Source organism: Cupressus sempervirens, chromosome 6 (genome assembly GCF_028749045.1).
Source record: "Cupressus sempervirens isolate cs-2001-9-10 chromosome 6, ASM2874904v1, whole genome shotgun sequence".
Lineage (NCBI taxonomy): Eukaryota > Viridiplantae > Streptophyta > Pinopsida > Cupressales > Cupressaceae > Cupressus > Cupressus sempervirens.
Genome location: NC_143123.1, coordinates 556,830,823 through 556,850,229, shown reverse-complemented (window position 1 = coordinate 556,850,229; position 19,407 = coordinate 556,830,823).

The following is a 19,407-nucleotide window of genomic DNA, read 5'->3' as shown; positions in this document are numbered from 1 at the left end:
CCCTTCGTCTTATTTTCTCATGATTTCTTTGTTTTATAACATGTAAAGGTTCATGCATCAAATTAATGATTTAGAAATGGATGGAGTCCTACTAAGCACCAATTAGATAGTCAATTTGTATATAATTAGTTTGTTTTATTAATTTAGAAGCATATGATTGCAGGAAGATATCTCTTACTCTTAAACATAAATTGAGGAGACGATTTCTTATAAATAAAAAATTGTAATATGTAATTAGGGGTGCCGTTATTTTGCAATAATATATGCTTTTGATGCTCACATTTGGAGTGTAGTGATTCTTTCCTAAGTGTGTTATGTTTTGTGAATGTATGTTCATGGAATGTAATTGAGCCAAAAGTTTATTGCATTATTTCTAGTTGTGTGATCTTTTAGTTTTAGTGTTTTCTATGGTTTTTACAAATTCTTCTGACATATCTAGTTTGAGAAGAGATCACCCTTTTTTGTTCTTTCATAACTTTTTGTCTCGCATGAGCACACTTTCCATGGCCTTGCAATTTGATGAAAAGTGAAACATCTTATGGCTACTAAATTTCCATTGATGATTTCATCAATGGAATTAAGGAAGCGCTACTCCTATTTCATTGGTTACCCACTAATCTTTTCAAAGGCTTAACTCACAAATGCGTTGTTTTTGTGGCTTATGTCAGTTAGGATTTTACTTTCATTTTATCTGCTTAAACTTCTTGTGACTCTATCTTTGTTATTTTCTTTACTAACCCCTTGGTTAAACTAGGAATTTATATAGTTGTATTGTTAGATAGCATTCATCATAAAAGTAGAAAATACAAAACATAGTTTCTTTTTGTGTGTTTTATTCTTTTGAAGCAACGACCAAGATTTTCATCTTATCTGAAGTTATCAGAACTAGAAAAGGCCTCCTTGTGAACATTCACATTTATCTTCAACTAAGAAGATTCCAGTAGGTTGCAAGATCACTCAGAACCTTGGAGTTGATCCTTGGATCATCTTTTCAAGAGAGGAGTTCAAAAAAATTCTTGTCGTTAAGCATCGTGCAAAACAACAGCTCAACATAAATTATCTAAATATCATAACCCAAGATCTAGTGAGAATTCATCCAAATCAATACTACACCATATATAATGTTTGAACATTTGGATAATTGTGTACAAGAAAACTTTGAGACAAAGCAAAATGGAACACTATGCAAGCTTCCGTAAGTGACTCAATCCTAACACTAGCTTAGTTAATAATTTTAATCTTGATGAATAAATCCAAGGAATAATAAAGAAAGAAGGATAAAATAGGCTTAAATATTAATTGCTAATTGAATTTATAATAAATATTTAGGAGCTACCATCCAAGGCATAATAAACTAGGAAGTGAGGGGCATCTATGATCATTCTATAGAAGACATGATGCCCATAGTTGTCTTATTGTCAAGAGATGATTATGTTAATCAATAAAAGCCTTCATCCATTTGTTTTAGGCATATCTAGTAGCTATGTTTGGTCGAAAAAGCTAATAATATTGAGAAAATGAAGCACCCACAAGTAAGTTCCTAATGCTATAAACTATCTCAATTATTTGCATCATAACAATGGAAGCTTCAGCTTGTAAAATGCATAATGATAAATTTGTTATATGCATATTAGTAGTTGTGATTGGTAGCTTGGTAATTGCAAAACTCTAATAGTGATAATGGATAAATACAATTTACAATAGCAGATTCTCAGCAAAAAATGCATTATTTCACAATTTGCACAACCATGGTTACTCAAGAGTTTGCAAAATTCTTAATGTAAAATCAATCTTGTTTCATGGAATGTTTTTTGTTTATGCAATATTATATAAGACCTCTTGTTGTATGTACTTATTTAAATATGAATTTCTTGTTAAACCCTTTATAAGAGATTTGAATGGATACATGAGCATGAAAATGTGATGTTATGAGAAATTGTCATGGTTGTTGCTTGAAACCATGTGGAGGACATTATGATAATTATGGCTATCTTACATATAATGATTTAATGGTTGTTGTAATAACACAACTTAATACTTCCTTCTTTTGAATCATTAGAAATTCGAAGACAAAGTTCATCAACTCACTAGAAGTGCTCATAAGTAGCTTGATTTTAAATATTATAATTACATTACAATGTGTTAAGGTTGTCAAGGTATTGTATACAAGAGGTTATATATTAATGTTTTGATACCCTGTGATTCGAGACTTACTACATTGTTTGATTGTTTAAAAATTGATTTTGTTAGGAATAAGGTGTCTCAACCTTGGATAATTCCTATTCTTATTATTTGTTTTGTGAATTTATTTTTTGCAAAAAATTTAATTAAGTGTGAGTGTACATGTCTAGTTGGCATGTTGATGTGTCACTCCACTTGCATGTGTCAGCATCTTGAATCATGTGTAAGGAAACCATGACTGAAATGGTTATGACAGATTCCTATGATGTGTAAGAGCTATCTTTGGAATATTTGATGATGGGTAGACATGTGGCAATTGATCATTGAGTACTATGCACTCAAGTCTCCATCTACCATGTACGGTTTGGGGCATCACCCTGAAAATCTTTTTGGGTTCCTAATTTTCTAGAGAATGGTAAAACATTAATACAGTTGTTCTTTGGAAGTTTCCCTAAAATGGAAAGCACATGATATAAGCATTTTTAGTGTTGTAGATTGGAGAGAGTGAAAAGTGTATTGTTGGATGCCATTGGATTAGTCTTCTGTGTCTTGAAAGAACTTGCATTGCAAGTGTGTTGTAACCTTTGTATTGAAGATAATACATTTTTCAAGTTTTGGAGGGGTGGGGTTGTTTTACCGAAAGGTTTTTCCCCACTGGCATATCTTTGTGTTTATGTATTTTCTTTCTCTATTTATTTTTTGTATTCATGGTCGACTGCAATATTATTGTTTACATAATATCGAGTATGAAATTGTAAGAATTTAATAAGAATTTTCACAATACTTTCCTTAAGGGATTAGTGTAGGAAGTTGTTTCCACACTTTAGTTTCCTTATAGATTTGTACTAATGATGCGATGAGGTGTTTCACCTTATGATGATGATGTGAATTATGCTACCTTGATGATTAGGTTAGATGAATTTAGATAGTTCAATATGCTTTATTGATGATTTTTATGATGTTTAGGGTATACATATGCATTATGATGATTATTTCACTATTTTAATTCAAACTAATGAATATGTTATGATGATTCAATTATGAGATTATATATATTTATATATGTATATATATGATTTTATCCAACTACTAATACTCACACTGAGTGTGCTAGAAATATAACCATGAAATTAATCAGAGAAATAGTATCTAACCCTATGTGCAAACTATAAGACCAAGGTTGAATCCAATAAAGTGATTCAAACCTCATTGTCAAGTGTTTAATTTGTATCATAACTTGAATGTATGTATATCATTCTCTATTTTGTGACTTATCGAATGTTATGTAAAAGTAAATCTTATGGTGTCTCTTAACACTTTTTATATGCATATGTGTGTTGACATGTCAATTAGCATGGATACTATAACTCATTAACCTAAGACTAATTTAGTTAGTAACATAAATTAATTCCCCTTGATTAGGGTTTAGTGGAAAGGTTACATTCTTAGAATTTTGGAGATCTAATATTTCAAGCCACTTGCATAAGCCACGAATTGATCCTAGAAGCCAAAATTAATGTAATCCAAGTGCGCAAGTGGTAGGGGTATGGGTTAGGAAAATTTTCCACCCTTTTAGAACTTCCTAGCAACAATTATGATGTGAAAATGAATCATCTCCATGAGGTTACCCAAGTGGGGAGACCAAAAAATACTTAGAGTCAAGTTGGAGTTATTAATATTTTTGGGTGGATGAGTTTAGAAGTTATTTAAAGTCCCTTTGTAGAGTTGGAGGGCGTTCATCCACTCTCTATTTTTTAGAGAAGCCAAGATTTGGAATTGGAAGGAGGAAAGGATTAAGCTCATCTCAAAACTTATTCCTACCATAACCTTTGTGAAGATAGGTTTCTCCATTGCCATGGATATGTTCATTTTTTTCATTGCATAAGTGTGTGTGTGTGTATAAATCTCTTGCATGTTTGCAGTTGTGTTTTGTGTTGTTATCATGTGAGGGATGGGTACTGTGGGTTTTCATTTGCTTTTATTTTCATGTCATTTTCCTTGTTTTATTGGGAATATTGTGAAGGGAGTTTTGGTATTACTCACCCTTGGATAGGGAAGAAGTGGCCATGTAAGGGGAAGGGATTAGTTGGACTTAATGTTAGTGCATAATGTCTTCTCACGATGAGAAGAGGGATGAAATGCAAGGTGTATGGACCATTGCATGTAATTTCTTGTTGATTTTGTGTGGAGAGAAAAGGAGTATGAAAAAAAGGGAATCCATGTGAGGTTCTAGCCTTGGAAGAGGCATGTTTTTATATGTTTTTGGCATTGGAATCTCTTACATGAAAGATCCACCTTCACGTTCAAGATGAATCCTATTGTGCATGCCTTGGATGGGAATTGTATGTTGAGTTATGTCCTACTATTTGGATTATGAATGACACCTGGTCAGTTACAATTTGTCCCAGCTTGGTGGGTGGCCTTTCGAGGCATGAGATGGGACTTGAGCACTCCATGGTTAGTTCTATATGTTTTTGCAAAGTTTGGATTGGCCTTATGATGGAGTCATTTTGGAATTGGAGCATTGATGGTGTTCTTGATGTCACTGTATTGGAGATTTCTCCATGGTAATACCACCTATGGTATTGTGCATTCATGTTGAAGATGAATTTGTAAAGAATAGATTAAACATTGTAAAATTCAATATTGTTAATAGAAATGCAATTATTGTATGAAAATAAACAAGTTATGTGATCAAGTTTCACTGGATTGTAAATCATATCTTACTCTTAAAATGTATTTCTTATATAAATCTCAAGTTGTATACTTCATAGATCTTTCATGAAATCTTGGATTTAATTCAATGTATTCAAAATTTCATTTTATAATGAAGTTGTTGTATGAAGTAATTAAATTATATAATTAAAATAATTCATCTATTCGGTTCATGGGTTTTGTGCTAAATGTTCAAAAAGATACATTGATTCAATCTTCCACCTTAAATTTTACCTAGTGAAGACACGATTAATCAATGAATTAACATATTTCATTATAAGTAAAATTACCTATTATCAATAACTATATAGTTAATCCACTTAATGATTTAGATAGAGTGAAAATTCATTAGGTTTCAAAAAGGAAAGATACAAAAAAAAAAGAGATTGAAGATGCAATACAATTTTCATGTTGAGAGAGCCAAAAAACTCTTTGGAAAATGTATGGGAAACATTCTATTCCCAATTTTGGTAAAAGGGATATTCCCTAGATTCTGTCCTTATTTTCTATATAAAATTTATCCAAAAAAACACCCACCTAATAATTTTTATGCTTTAACTCATCCCTTTTATCCCCCTTCTAGTGGAACACTCTACAAGTCTAAATATGTAAAATAAAATAAAATAAGTTGGAAGGGGGGATGGAACACTCCATCAACCCCACCCCACCTCACTCCTCTCTCTTCCAAGTATGGACACAAGATTTTTTTTAATTGACTACATTGTTTAAAGTCAAGAAACCAACATGGTTTTGACCTCCTCACAAAACCCCACTCTTAACTTAAATGCTTCCTACATTTCAGAGCACCCAACCACTCACCTACCCTACGTGCCACATTCCCTCTCCTCTCCTAGTTGGGTGTAGGTCTACATTAATATGCATGGGGTACATTGGAATTTAATTGGAAGCATGAGAAGGACCTTAGTTGGAGTGGGTCCCTCCCCACCACTCATCCTTTCCTTCTCCAATGTAACACATCCCTCTCCAAGTATGCCTCCTCTTACCAATTTCTCATATCACCCATTAAGTGTACCCATATTGCACTAGTCTTGGGTGGTGCACCTGCGACCTTGGGAAACATCCACCTTGGGATATGTACCCTTGTAGGGAAGTAGGTATGTTAGAGGAAAGTATATGGGTTTGGCATGTGTGTCATCCATGGATGTTTCTTGTGTGATTTTGTGGTTGGATCATTATCTCCATTGGCATGGTAGGTGTGGACCTATGGGTGCCATGTGGTTGGGAGGCATAGCTACCCACACCACTACTAGGGACCGATGTATAGAGACGGTCTATTATTCTAGTGCAACCATTGTTGGATTTTTTCACTCGATACTTTGAGTTCCAAAGTATGCTTTCTTGTGAATTATGGTTTTATTTGGATGCTTTCTTATCATGTTTTGATGATGTTAGTTACTGATGCATTTCCTTATTATGATGATGAGCATGTGATAGGTGATGTTATCTACTTGTAGGAGTATCTTATGCTTACTTCTAGCATGTTAGATTCCCTTATGCTTATGTTGTATGATGTTTAGTAGTGATGTCCCTATTATGATAGTACCGAAAATTTGATCGATGACTTGGGATGTTATGCATGGGGATGGCTAGGGCCCATGATGGTCTTATGATGCCATTGATGACTGGGAGGAAACACATACTTAGTTGTTTTTACTACTCATTGTGATATTTATTTCTGTACTCTACAATGTTTCCATTCTGTTCTTTTCCTCTGATGTATGATTAGATGGTTAGATGTTATTTCCTTCTTTCTATCTTTCAATTATGATTCGAGTGTTCTTGCCTCAAAATGTGGATTTGGTACTCCCTAGTGTGGAGGAACTTTGTTAATTAGTTTTCTTAGCTTCTTTCTCTATTTCTTGTTTTGTTTTATAGCATGCTGATCTAAGATCTCATGCAAAATTGTACTTTCTTGCACAAGACTACATGTCTTCACGCAGAGTGTTGGATTTCTTCACGGGGCTTGGCACTTTCTTGCACAAAACCCTACACCAGTTCTAGGTTGTCTTGGTTGTATGGCCAAAAATTCCTCATGCCCTTGAGCACTTCTTCATGTGAAAAGGTACTTCTTCACATGGCATGATTTACTTCTTCGTGCAAAATTCTAGCAGAGAATGTTCTCACGTAAAAAATAGGGGCTATCTAGGCTTGTTGGGGAAAAGTTCAAAAGTTCATTTTGTATACCCTTTTTGGTTTTACAGCTTCCTAGTTCAAAATAGATTTCCTATGGGGTTTAAAATATATCATTTAATTCCTTATACTTAAGATATATTTTAATATATGTGATGAGTCTTTTGAGATAGGTTCCAGACCTCTATGGTTTAAGATAAAGATTCTAGGAAATTTTAGGATTTTAGACTTAGCCAATTTTCAAGAGTTAGTGTTTGTCTTTCAGCTTGGTTGAGCTCTTATGTTTTCTTGTTTATGTTTTAGTCAGTGGTGATTCTTGGAGATCTTTTGTTGATGGTTTTTGGTTAATCTTTTGTTGTGATCTTTGTGATCTATGTATGTTGTTGTCATGTGCACTTATAGTTGGAAAATAAATAAATTATCTTGCTTGTATTTCATCCTTGTTTCCAAGGATCTCTAGGTGGGGCATTACATCTAGTATCAGAGCCAAGTTGCAACATTGGGATCTCCATGTTATGCTTCCACTATGGTTTTGTTTTTCAGTGTGTATTGTTATATTATGGTTGTTATTTTGATATCTTGTTGTTCATGGTTTTGAATTTTATGCTTGTGATCTGATTATTTTGATATTATCTTGTTGTTCCCATAGTGATGCCTCTCACATGTAGACCTAGTGGCAATGGTGGTAATCATGGAGAAGAAGACCATGAAGAGGGACATTAGGAAGGAGATGAATAATAGGGTAATGTTAATCAGAATGGCATGGAGCCATTGTTTCCTATGCTCCAAGAAATTCTTTCTTAGTTGGGCCCTCATGTGGAGGAGTATCGATAGGATCATGATTGGGAAGAGGGATCTCATCATGGAGATTCCCATTAGTTAGAGCGTAGAGAGGAGGAACGTGAATGTGAGTGTTCCTTTACTCCACTAGGTGGTAGAATACACCATCGGGGTGGTAGGGACTGCAACAGTGAGGATTCCATCAAGTTGGATATCATGAAGTCCCTTCAGCAATCCAAACCACCACTATATGATGGCACGGGAAGTGGTCTCAAGGCTGAGACTTGGTTGTTGGACATGGAGTGTTGTTTTACCATGTATCCATATTCAACCAACATTAGGGCCCATTGTGCAATTATGTAGTTGAGGGACCACACATCCATTTGGTGGAATATTGAGAGTCAAAAGATTCAGATTACTGTTGTAAATATCACCTGGGAGATCTTTAAGGAGAGGTTTCAAGAGAGATTCCTATATCCTTAGTTTAGAGAGGCTCGTGTTGATGAGTTCCATGTGATCTAGCAAGGGAACATGATAGTGGATTAGTATGAAATCTAACTCTTTGAACTTAGGTAGTATTCATGCTATAAGAATGATGATTTACTCCTAGCTCATCATTTCATCTGAGGCCTTAAGGATGCCCTCATTGGAGAAGTTTGTATGCACTAGCCTAGGACTCTTGTTCTTGTTGTAGAGAAGGCACAAATTGTAGAGGAGAATCTAGCTAGAGGGTTCAATAGCAGATTTGGTTCTCAAAACCAAAGTGCAAGGAATTCAAGACAAGATGCATAGTATTCTCAGTCCTCAGGGAAGGGCTAGACCCAGTCAGCACCCACTCAGGGTGGTTATCAAGGTAAGGGTAAGAAGAGGTTTTGGTGTAAGGGAGGACAAGATTCTAGTACCTCAGGTAAGAAAGGAGATAACTAGAACCAAGGATAGAAATCTCAGCAGGATCATCCTTCTCAAAGTGCTCAGTAGAATTCTAGCAAGGCTAGTGCACCTTATCCTAGTGCTATCTAGGGTGGTTGTGGAACAAGTTCCAGCTTCAAGGGAAACTATTTTTCTTGTGTTTAGCCTATCCATAAATCATTTGAGTGATCCATCAAACCATCTTTGGGAATTGGTAAGGGTGCAATGACATCTAAGCCTACTGTAGGAGATGCGAGTAGGAATCACAGTTTATTTACAATGGTTGAAAACTATCAAGCAGATCATCAAGGTATAGTAGTCAAGGCTATAGGTACATTACATGGTATTTCAAATTTAGTTTTGTTTGAGTCTGGTACTTCAAATTCTTTTATATCACCATCTCTTGTTCAGCGATGTGGGCTAGTGGCAATACATCAAGTTGATAGGTGGCAAGTTGAGTTAGCCATAGGTTCCAAGGTAGTTGTTGACTCTTTGGTTAGGAGTTGTGTTTTGAATTTGGGAACCTTCACCACCATAGTGGATCTATGCATTCTAAATCTAGGATCATATGACATTGTGTTGGGCATGGATTGGATAGCTGCCCATTAAACAAATATTGATTTTCAATGTAAGATGGTACAATGTGTTGATGACATAGGTGGGCAGGTAGAACTTTTGGGAGTTCAGAGACTAGTCTCACTATGCATGATCTCAACTAATCAGCTGAAGCAAAGTGTATGAAAAGGTTGTCAGTTGTTTCTTGTGTCTCTTAGTGATCTTGAGGAAACCGAGAGCCATATAGTGACACTTGAGGATCACGACACTCCTTCGTGAGTATGCAGATGTGTTTCCTAATGAGATTCTAGGTATTCCACCGTAGCATGACATTGATTTTTGAATTGATCTTGTAATAGGAACAGAGCCAATTTCATGAGCTCCTTACCACATTACTACTTAGGAATTGAGTGAGCTCATATTGCAATTGGAGAAATTGTTGGCCAATTGCCATATTCATCCTAGTGTATCCCCATGGGGTGCACCAGTCATCTTCATGAAGAAGAATGATGGTTCTTTATATTTGTGCATCAATTATCGACAGTTGAATAAGGTAATGGTTAAGAATCATTATCCTTTGTCAAGGATAAATGACTTGTTTGATTAGATGAAGGAAGCATGAGTGTTCTTGAAGATTGATCTTAAGTCAGGATACCAGGAGGCTGATATTCATCAAACAACTTTTTGTACATGGTATGGGCATTATGAGTTCATGGTTGTACCCTTTGGGTTAACCAATGTGCCATCAGTATTTATGAGTTTAATGAATGGTGTATTTCACACTTACCTCAATCAGTGTGCCATTGTATTCCTAGATGACATATTGATTTATTCAAAGATAGTGGAGGAGCATGAAGTCTATTTATGTAAGGTATTGTAGTGCTTAAGAGACCATCAGTTATATGTCAACATGAGTAAATGTGGGTTCTTCTAGTCAGAGGTGAGGTATTTGGGACATATCGTCATTGGTGATGGAATTTCTATGGATCTGGAGAAGATTTGTGCCATCATAGATTGGCTGGTACCCACTAATGTCTTAGAAGTTCATAGCTTTATGGGATTGGTGGGCTACTACTATCGCTTTGTAAAGGATTTCTCACAAGTAGCTCACCCAATCACTTCTCTTCAGAGCAAAGGGAAGAAGTATGTTTTCTCAGACCAATGTAAGGCAATACTTAATGCTCTTGAGTGTTTGACTAGTTGACCAATCCTTGTAGTGCCTAATCTTGTAGGTGATTTCATGGTTTGCATAGATGCCTCGTTGGAAGGCATGGGTGCAGTGTAATTACAAGATGGTTTAGTAATTACATATGAGTATAGGAAACTCAAAGACCATGAGCTGAACTACTCCACTCATGATTTGGAACTCATAGACATAGTGCATGCCCTTGTCCATTAGAGGCATTTTCTTTTGAGACACAAGTTTGAGTTGCATAGTGATCATAGGAGTATGCAGTATATCTTTACTCAACCAAACTTGAATGCACGACAATGTCTTTGGATGGAGTTCTTGTGTGAGTATGACTTTGATGTTCATTACATTAAAGGGAAGGAGAATGTCATTATGGATGCCTTGAGTAGGAGGCAACATGACTGATCAGTGATGTCACTAGGAGTGGATTTGTGAGGCTATATCTTGGAGACTTTACCTAGTGACACTTGGTATCAGGAGGTGAGGGAAGAGATTGAGTCTAGATGTACTCGTGAGGGGATATTTTCAAGTTATGTGCTTGAGTCTAATGGACTACTATATTACATGGGGCATATATATGCACCAATGTTAGGTGATCTTCATACCTTGATTTTGTCGAAAGTGCATTGTACACCGTATTTTGCACATCCTAGAGTCAAGAAGATGCATGCTGATCTCAAATAGTTATACTTTTGGGCAGGGATGAGATGCGATATTGTTGATTTTTTTGCTAGGTGTCTTCAATGCTAGAGAGTGAAGGCAAAGCATCAACATCCGACAGGTCTTTTGTAGCCACATGCCATTCCAGAGTGGAAGTGGGATATGATATCTATTGATTTTATCACAGGGTTGCCTATGTCATTGGAGAGACATGATTGTATCATGGTGACAGTGGAAAATTTTTCCAAGGTAGCACATTTTTCACCCATGAGAGAATCCTACACAGCTTCTTCTATAGCACATGTTTTCTTGGTAGATATTGTTCATTTGCATGGGATTCCTTGTTAGATTATTTTAGATAGAGATCCAATGTTTACTTCTACATTGTGCATGTCACTCTAGCATGCTTTGGGCATGTAGCTCAATTTTAGTTTGGCTTATCACCTAGAGACGGATGGTTAGACTGAGAGAGTGAATTAGGTTCTAAAGGATATGCTTCACATGTATGTTATGGATAGGCAGGTGAAGTGGGAGGACTATTTGTACCTTGTTGAGTTTGCATAAAATAATGGGTATCATAGTTCTCTTGGCATGTCACCTTTTCATGCCTTGTACGGTAGATCATGTGGTACTCCTTTGAGTTAGGATCACTTAGAGGATCGAGTTATTTTGGATCTAGAGATGCTTTAGTATATGGAGTAGTAGGTTGTTCACATTAGGGAGCATTTGGTTACTACTCAAGATAGGTAGAATAAGTATGCAGATGCTCATAGGTTGGATTGTCACTTTTCTGTTGGTGACAAAGTGTTTTTGAGAGTGTGTCTGAGGAAGAGGCCCATCCATTATGGGAAAATCTCTAAGTTGGCACCATGTTTTTTCAGACCTTTTGAGATCCTTGATAGGATTGGTCTTGTTTCTTATTGACTAGCTTTGCCACCTAGCCTATCACACATCCATGATATTTTTTATGTTTCTATTTTGAGATAGTATATTTCGGATGTGACCCATGTTCTTGATTGGAATGCTTTGTAGATAGAAAATAGGTAGCTTACTTTGGAGCCCATTCATATCCTATAGCACCAAAGGCTGACCTTGCAAGGTCGAGACATCGAGCAAGTAAGGGTCCAATGGAACCTGAGAAATGAGACCTCTGCAACTTGGGAGGATGCTACACAACTGAGGGGATTGTACCCCTATCTTTTTGTTGGCTTCTAGGAGTAAGCCTATGCTAGTGGGTGAGGATGTAGTGCCTCTTGTGTTTGAATTCTATACCAAAGGTGATGTTTTTAGACACTCTACCTAATGAATGCAAATTAAATGTCTTGATCTTCCATTGTCACAGGTATGTCAAATTGTTATTTATACATCTGAACAAGAGGTTATAATTGCTGATTTTTTAGGAAAATGTGATTTCATTAATGAAAATTTAACCCTTTGTTGCTCTACTTGTTATAGACAAGGTAATAAATGCATATACCCAACCAATGAAGAACACATGGTGAATGAGGTACAAGCTATTTATGATCCTTATCATGATAAGGGTAGAAATAAACAAGTATTCCTTGAAATAGATGAACAATACCAAACACCAAATCAAGAAGATCAAGGTATGGATTATGATGTTAATATGCATCATCATTGTATTGCATTGGAAAGACAAAGTTTTTCTTCAAAACATGATTTGCCACCTAGTATGCCATATGAATGTAACCATTCATGCTCACAACAACCTATATATCCATCTTATATTCCATCATCTCCATTATTCCCATCCTACTCATATCGACCTACTCTTTATGTAATACATCCCTTTCCACTATCCTTATTCCATTTATTTTATCCATAATCCACTTCAACATATCTAACAATGGAATTCATAATTCCTCATGAAACATTACATAATAAGGTGGATCAAACTATATATAATGATGAGATTTCAATGATCCTTTTAAATTATCTTAATGTGCATAAATTGATGATATAGATAAAGAATATGAATTTGGTTTAAAAAAACTAGAGGAACATATTGATCAAATTATCACCCATCAATTTAGTTCTTCTTATCTACTTAAATCACATAATTTTGAGATTTTTCACACATGTAAGGAAACAAAGAATCATGATTTCATCATCAAATATGTGTGTGTGTGTGTGTGTGTGTGTGTGTTGAAATTAATCATGCATTAAAAGGTGATCTATTGTATACCTTAATCATTAAGGTGTTGTCTTGGATACCAAATGATATCTTACAAGATCTATTCTTTAAAAAGGTTTTAATATTCAAACATCAAGATCTTGGTAGGCCTATGACAAAAATGCATATTCCTCACACACTTATTGATTTGGGTCCAATTGATTAAAAGGGGAAGGATTTGAATGCATTGATGACTTAATAATATGTGTCCGAATTGATGATCATTATTCCTCATTGCATTGGCCTAAGATGACCAAATACACTATAGATAATTCCTTTATTTAACAAGTATCAAGGTATGTATATATTTCTCATTCTTGGTACTTACATCTTAAGATGGGCATTCATTGATAATAGGTGCTAGATCAATTTCTTGATTCCCTGGATGATTCGAATGCTTGTTCTTTTGGATTGTGACATTAAGGAGAAATCAATTGAATTCTTGAAATATTTGATTGATCTATCAGTTGATTTAAATCTCAAGAAATATGTAAATGTGTTATTTAATTTACTTAATTCTTTGGATTATCTTAATGTCTTCATGACCCTGTAGCATGAAGTTAAGTTGGGGGGAAATCCTTCCAATTTTGTGGCTCTTAGCTAATTTATCATAAAACTCTATCAATTGTTTCATTGGACCTTCTAGTAAACCTCTAAATGTGATTCAAGGTATGTGCTCTTGTGCTGATCAACATTGATATTATATATAAACAAGAATTTATTCATTCATTTTATTATTGTCATTTAAAAAAAATCACCCTATCATTCAAAAAATCAATGGTAGAGCTATTGAATGGATGATGTTTCTTTATTGTACTTGATATGCTTGGTCTTGAGAATATGGTTACAAGTCTCTTATTGTGGTGGGATGATACCTTTGCACTAATATCATTTGGCATATTCAAGATGTTCACCAATCATAGATGAGAGTTCTCTTCTTTGGTTCTATGAGCTCACCAATTTGTAACTTGGTCTATGAGATTCCTAAATCTTGTAGTGCTATTTTTTATAGATATACATTCAAGGAAAACTTGAAGACATGCATAAGGATCTTGAGCATTTTTCAGATGATCACATTCCTTTCTAGAGATGTGTCTCCACCTTTCTATAGTTTTATGGACACATTAGTGACTATAGTTGGTCTTTCACTCTACCACCTTGTCTCTGTCATGAAGCATGCATTTTGGAATTCTACAAGAAGTGATGCAGGAGCATCCAGAGGTATAAGGGCAATCATGTGTCACCCAAAAAAAGAGAGTACCTAGATATAGTTTTTGTTTCATGTGTTTTCATTTCTAGATACCCATTTGGGTCAAATAAAGGTTCCAACTCTCATAGTTCCACTATCAGTGTTCTAGGTTAGAATATTTAAGCACCTTGGGATATGTGTAAATGCCAAAAAAAAGGACTATGTAATTGAGCCATAATTATGGTGAATCAAAAGGTGTAAATTGGAGGGAGGATTAAAATTGTAATTTAGAACATTTCAAAAAAAGAATCAGGTCAAAAGGCTGGATGGTTTGAAAGTTATTGTAGTTTTTTGATTTCTGGAGACCTCCTAAGAATGCTTCAAAGTCAAGTTTGAGGCATTAAATGACCTTGTATAGGGCCAAAAAAATGGGGTATGAGCAAAGCTCCTCTATAGGGCTATAGAAAACTCTGAAAGCTTTCCAAAAATGTAAACAGTTCGTCGATCGGAGCTACAGTTCAAAAGTTATGCCTCCTAGAAGTTCGGCTACCATTTCTGGATTCTTCTAATTTTGTACCAACTTCTAAAGTGACTTCTGGAGCCTTCCATTTTGGTGGTGGATGCCAAATAGCACTTTCTAGAATATATTCCTAATCCTTAACACTTTGGGGTGTTAGATTGTGGTGACTGATCAGGAAAGTACTGTACATACTTCATAAATAGTGGGGTTCAGGGCATCGGCCCAAATTTTTTATTTTTGGGCAGTAGCCGACATATTATGGCCGACATATGGCCGACATGTTATAACCCTAAAGTGGTTTAATACTTGTATAAAAGGGCTTAGGGTTGGGTATTTTTCATAATGTTGTGATACAAAATTGGTTCTTGCGGCAGTATTGAGCTGTAAGGGATTACGGATTGTAATCAGGTTGTAATCACTGGATTGTAATAAGATCGGACTTACTGTTGGTGGGGCAGCCGTGAGCTGGGTTTCTAGGTTACAGAAGATTAATGCTCTCTCCACTACAGAGGCAGAGTATGTTGCTGCTACAGAGGCAGCCAAAGAGATGAGTCCTCACAGTTGAGTGGGAGCGATGGCAGATGAGGGTAAGTTGAGGGTTGACAGGTTTAATGGGCAGAACTTCTAGTTATGGAAGATGCAAATGGAAGACTATTTATATCAGAAGGATTTATGGAAGCCGTTGGAAGGAAAAGCCAAGAATCAGGGAACTATGTCAGAGGTTGAATGGGATCTTTTGGACAGAAAGGCACTCGGAAGCATTCGGTTATGCTTGGCACCATCAGTGGCATAATAGGAGGTGAGATCATTCATGTTTGAGATGCTAGATACTTTGATTTTGTTGCGGGTACCAGGATGGAGCACTTGGTGTATTTTGATCCATGATGGTGGATGTTCTTGGAGGGATTGTTCCCTTGTTCATTTATGTGGCTACGGATTGACCCTATGCAATGTATACAACAAGTGGGAGATTGTTGAGATAATGGGTGTTGCACACATTGCATAATATTGTTATTTTATTATTTTATTTTTATTATGTAATGTTGTACCTAGATGGACGTGCAACATGTAAAGATTCCCATGGAATATTTTTAATGAGTTGTATTGTAACATTGTGAAAATATTTCATGTAATTATTTAATATTGGGGAAAAGAATTAAATGCCCAATATTAAATGTGGGGTCAGTGGGTTAGGTAGCACATGGTTTTAGCACATGGTTTATGTAATACCACTTGGTAGTTTTGTGGGACTTGCTACTATATAAGTAGCCACAAGGGTAGTTGTTGTATAGTGAAGAAGAGAGAGTAAAAGTGACAAGGAGAAGACAAAAGGCAAGAGTCGAGCGGGACAAGGCTTGACAGGTTAGCCAAGTGAGCATTTGTGAAGGTTGAAAGCATGGCATGGGATGTGTGGATTCATGCTTGTTCACATAGTTTTCTCGGTTGTGGCTATGGCCATGAAGGCTTCCATGGTTGTATGGCAATGGCATTTTTTGCTGAATAATACATGGTGATGGATGCTTTTGGAGGCTGGGTTTTTCCCTCGATGAGGGTTTCCCAGGGTATATCTTGTGTCACAATTTTGTGGGTATGTTGTCTATTCTCTTGCATGTGGATTTTAATTTCGTATTTATTTTAGATCTATTATGGGTTATGTGGAAACGGTTATATTCTTTGTTGCCAAGTTTCCTTACATGGGGTCTATTTAAGGACATTTTTGGCATTGTAAAAGGCAGTTCGGAGTGGATTTTGAGAGAAGGTACTGGGAGAAGAAATTATCTCCAAATTTATGCTATTGTAAACCCATAGGGCATGTTTTGGAGTTTTTTTTCTCTGCACTAAGTGTACTAGCATATTTTCATAATAAATAAAATTTTCCCTTTCCTGTTGTGTCCATTCTGTGCTTGGGTTGTGTCCACATCAAGAAGACTCCAAATTTAGTGGTATGAGATCAATGGATCAAGATTGGTTCTATGGGAAAAAGGTTATCATGCTCAAGTTATTCTTGGTCATTATTTCTAGTTCATTATGAAATCCTCTTTACATATTGCCTTTTTGTTAGGACATAGAAAGAAATCAAGTTTTTGATGACATCACTCTGTCATCTGTATAAGGAATTATTCTTTCCTTTGGTCATTCTATGTAGTTATTCAAAAAAGAAAAAGAAAAAAAATAGCAATAAAAGATCCAACAATGAAAACCTTTGGGTGTTAATATATAAAAATTGATTTATAGTGGATGCTAACAGCAAAATAAATTCTTAGTGGTGAAAATTATTTTTACAATGCCATTAAGTGGTAAGTGATTGAAAATTGGCTTGCTAGCGATTACTCATCGTTATCAAAATTTGATAAAAAAAGAAAGAAAAAATGAAAGAAAATGCAATAATTGAATTGAGTTAACCATTTTTCTGGGACACTTAGTTGCTTCTTTGGCTCTTTCTCTCTCAATGTTTTTCACATCTCTTGTTGCTTCACTTTGTAGTTGTTCTTCAACTTTTGGTGATCACTATGATTTTGATCCCCTACCTTAAGTGACATACTTTTATTCAAGGTGCTATGGAAAATGGATCAAGCTCCCTTTAGTGTGCTCTACATTTCTTCTTTCAGATGGTGATATTTTCTCCAACATTCAATCCAGTCAATATTTGTGGTTCCTTCTTTATTCGAGCTTCAAATTTGCAATGATCTTTTTTCTTCCATACCTTGGCATCCATGACCATACATGTTGGCAAAATAATCAATTTTATTTTCCATTGTTTTATCTCTTAACTTTTTAAATATTGCTTATATTATATTGATTATTATGCAACACCCATACCTAGTCTCTCCCTATTTCCTAAGGACAGTCAACCATTTAAGTTGGGGGGAGCTACACCATGCTTATTACATATATTTTCATCCATTATACTTTATCATTCCTTATTCAATCTTCAAACCCATTATTTCCTACTTCAAATTTCTCATTCCATCTTACATAAACTCTATTATCTCACCCTTGCTAATCATTTGTGTTGCATAACCATTTCACCCATTCCAAGTCATCTTGTGCATAGTGATATAATTTTATCATGAAACCTCCTTTATATGAGCATTTGAAACATGATGCTATGAAAAATGATTTTTAAAAATGAAAAAAATGAAAACAATAAAAATGAAAAATTGCAGTAGGTAGCTATATTGGAAAAAATTAATTTTGGAAAAATGAAGCATTGAAGCTTGTCATAAGAAGCTCAAAAAAATTCAAATATGGTGATCTATGAGCTATCGAAGTTAAGGGCAATGAAGCAATCCTAGGACATACATTTCAAAGTGCTTCTAGATCAAACTAAAGGCATCTTGATCATTACTGATTACACGAGAATGTGCAATATGCTATGTTGGGGGGAATGATAAGAGTCAATTATGACCCATTTTATATCATCTTTTAATCCATTTTATATACCTTCATACTCATTCTCGTACCTTATTTCAATTCTATTTTATCATATTTTACCACCTTATGTTGCATATGGTTAAATATATATAAGTACTATTTAATATCATTTTGGGATTAAATTATTGAAATTATTTATTTAATATTTTTACTAATCAAAATTCTAATTCGTGGGTGTAGATCTTCCTATTGCAATCTAGAATTTCGCAAAACTTCCTATCACAGTCTAGAATTCTATAGAACTTCCTGTTGCCTATCAAACTTCCTATTGCCTAACAGACTACCTCTCACCTGGTAGACTTCCTATCACCTAAAAAGACTTCTTGACGCCTATCAACTCTTCCTGATGCCTATTTTACAACTTCATATGATTGGTTGATTCATAAATCAATTTTCTACCAATCATTTTAAACCCATGGCTAATTTTTTATTTTATCGAAGTAGAAAATAATGTGATTCTTATTTGAGCTTGTTGTTGTAACTAAATAATTTTAATATGAGGACTAAAATGAACATCATAATATTGTTAAGATGGCCAAACCAAACCATCTCATTTTAGCTAGCTATTGTTGTAATATTGAGCTAAATATATTTCATGTCTACTACAGCTTTTGGAGAGCATATTTTTATATCAAATTGATTTGAGATTGCAATACAAACTTATGTTCGTGTAGTTCCTATAGCAGACTCATCTGCAATTTCTAGACTCATTTGCAATTTCTGTAATGAATTTGAAGAAATAAAATAATGTTGTTTTGATTGAGACAACTTAGAAGATTATTTAATTTTCATCACCAAGCGTACTGAGGAGGTAGGATCCACTTCTTAGAATGACTAGTGATTTAGTTTAGATTGTTTGTTTTGTTTTTTTTTCATGTGTTATTAGTTTTATTTGATTTCATATGCATTGGATTAATGTATAGTTT